Raw genomic sequence first — 2,942 nt, forward strand, 5'->3', positions numbered from 1 at the left:
CAGGTGTTTATAAGGCTGTTCTTAAAATGAGTCCCATTGTCAGACTCAATTCTCTCAGGGGTGCCATGCCTCCAAAGGACTTGCTTTTCAAGGGTCTCTATGTGCAGCGGGATGCAGAGATTTTCTGTTGATGCTAGTACAGAACACATATGTTTTCTCTGTGCAGCATATAATGAGGAAAATACTCATTTTCACAAACACAGCAGATGTCTGAATTTATGGTGTTCCCATGTAGGGTTTGTGAGCTTGGATAATTGGCATTGCCAGGGAAGGTCATGAAAGTGCAATTACTCTATTGTACCAGGGGATTTAAGAGTCATATTAATTTCAAGCTATAATATAGTAATAGTACAAAATGCTCTTTAAAGACAACAGAGCTAGCAATTCTGTTTTTCTTTTTGCTGAGGAAAGGCTTCAATAGACAGCAGCTATGTGAATGTGGGACCACACCAGCTACTTTCAAAACTTTCGTGTAAGTTGGGTTTGCAGTTCCAGTTAAGTTTATGAAAATGCTCTTTTGTATAGTAGTTTCTACTTTAAATTTTTTTACAAACCAAAATATAACAGCAGATTTAATACTGTTACTATTATTGTAAATTTCTAAGCAACTCGTTTGGTTGCACAGTTGCTCCTGCCAAATGCAAACCTTTGATGTGCACGTGGCTATTAACACTGAAGGTCCCAGGATAAAATATATTCAGGAATACAGATGTGTTATTAGGGATGGCTTCTAAATCCTTTCAAATGATAATCTAAATGCAAGAACAGTAGAAGAATGGACTAGTAAGGAATATTAGACACACAGCAAAGCATCTGACTGAGATTTAGAGTGGAACTTTTCAAAACTCAGATAATTTAATCTAGTACATATTCTGGTTTCATTTGCATACAGCAACAGGCGTATGTGGGAACGCTGGGGTTTATTTTCCTCTTAAGCTTACGGTTATTTGGAGTGGAGGGAAATATTATGACTAACATACAAAATAGTGTGATTCGTACACTGTAAAGTGTATTAAAAGAGCTTTATCTGAATGTTTCATCCACTTGATTTTCTCAGTGGCCCCTATTCTGACTAAGAGGAGACATTTTGAGGTCCAGTAGCTATAGTGAAAACAGCCTTTCTTTGTAAATGTGACTATTCATGTTAAGGATGGTGCTAAAAATGCAACCATGCCAAAGGTAGCTTAAATCCAGTGTCCCTTCAAATTCTGCTGGGAGATGGAAGAAATCTTCTTAAAAGTGGTGGTAAGTTTCCCAGTACAATCTGTTTAGCAATAAATGTTTAGGTTTTGGTCTATAGGGTTTGTTTTGTTTGGGAATTTAAAGAACCTCAATGAACTCTTAGCTTTCTTTTCTCACTACAATTAGTTAAAAGCCAGTGGGATGTGGAGTCGTGACTGAGTGGATTCATGACTGAATACTTTTGGAAACCTCATTCCAGCAACATAACTACAAATATTTTTTTTTCTCAGAAGCTGAAAAATGATAGTGGTGAATCCATGAAGCACTCTATGCCAGGTACTTAGCCTGGAAAGTACACTGTAACTTCACCTCTGATCTGTATGTACCAGTTAAACCTTTTAAATGGAGAAGGTCAAGGCTGGTGCTTTTCTTCTTTCATTGCCTTCTCAGGACATTCAACTTATGATAACTGCAAGAAAAACAGATCTCGGACATGACCACTGGCCTCAGAGCAGTGGAATAGCATGATAGGGCTGCTGGCCCCATGGCTTTGACTGGCTTTCCCCCTTTTCACCTCCTCAATTTCTATTTAAAAGTTGAATGAAATGTTTTAAACAAGTGCCTAAATTAACTGGCACAAATCAGCTTGCCTAGTTGAACACACAAGTGAAACTCTTTATTTTTACATATCCAGCACATTTAAATGCTATTTGAAGACCTGGGCAGCACGCAGACTGAGTTGTCAGGACACATGTAGGAGCTTGGGTGGGTTGGACGGTCGGGACGGATGGAGACGAGAGATCTCTGAAGTCAGATCTTGGAACATGCGGTTTATTGCAAAGGGCGTGGGTACAGGGGCACTGCTTAGAGCTGCAGCTGGCAGCTCGGAGCAGGCCCAAGAGAGCAAGAGAGTAAGCGGGTAAGAAAGTAAGGGCAAGTAGGTAAGAGTGGAGTAAGAGTGAGTGAAGAGGAAGTAAGTAAGAGGGTAGTAAGTAAGGGGGTAAGGGCAGAAGTCCTGGTTACAATACAATAAATCATCTTCTGTACTGAATATTCTATTTTTCACTAGCCAATCTAGTACAAGATACAAATCCTATAGCATTTACATATAGCCTATAAGATTTGTTATATTACCATAGAGTGTTACATCTTAACTCCTAAAAACTACTCTTTGGACCCCTTCTGCTGAGCTAGTAGGGTCTGCTCTGCAAGCAGAGGGTACTGTTCAATCAAGAGGGGATTACCTTCAGTCGGCCATACCATTGTTTTCCACTTGTTCAGTAACTAAGACTTGGTATCTCAAAGGTGGCCTTCATTTCGATGTCGCTTATAGTTTTCATATTCCCAAAATCTTTTGTCAGGCAATCATATTTATAAGGCTTTCCTGTTTCATCTTCCCCAACAACACACAATTTTCTTCATTTAGTTTACTGTTTTCAGCCCAGGTTGATGGAGACTGATACTTCTCCTTGGTGCCTTGTGACAGTTTATGTTTATGCAGCAGCAGATCTTAAGTGAACATCAGTATCAAAACAGTCAATTAATATCGGCAATAAGTGGTAGCTTTACTGCAAATCCTCCAAGCAGAGAGAATAAAACCAGGGGAATACATTGAACTACTTAGTGTTACAGAGGGGATACTGCAACACGTGTATCAGACAACGAGGCCTGTCGAGAAGAAATATATATGGATCGATTCTTGATAGATGTTTCAGAGATGTTTATTCCCCCAGCCGCATGGCCGGGGCTCTGCCGAGGAA

The sequence above is a fragment of the Corvus brachyrhynchos genome, unplaced genomic scaffold (assembly GCF_000691975.1).
Source record: "Corvus brachyrhynchos isolate BGI_N302 unplaced genomic scaffold, ASM69197v1 scaffold914, whole genome shotgun sequence".
Lineage (NCBI taxonomy): Eukaryota > Metazoa > Chordata > Aves > Passeriformes > Corvidae > Corvus > Corvus brachyrhynchos.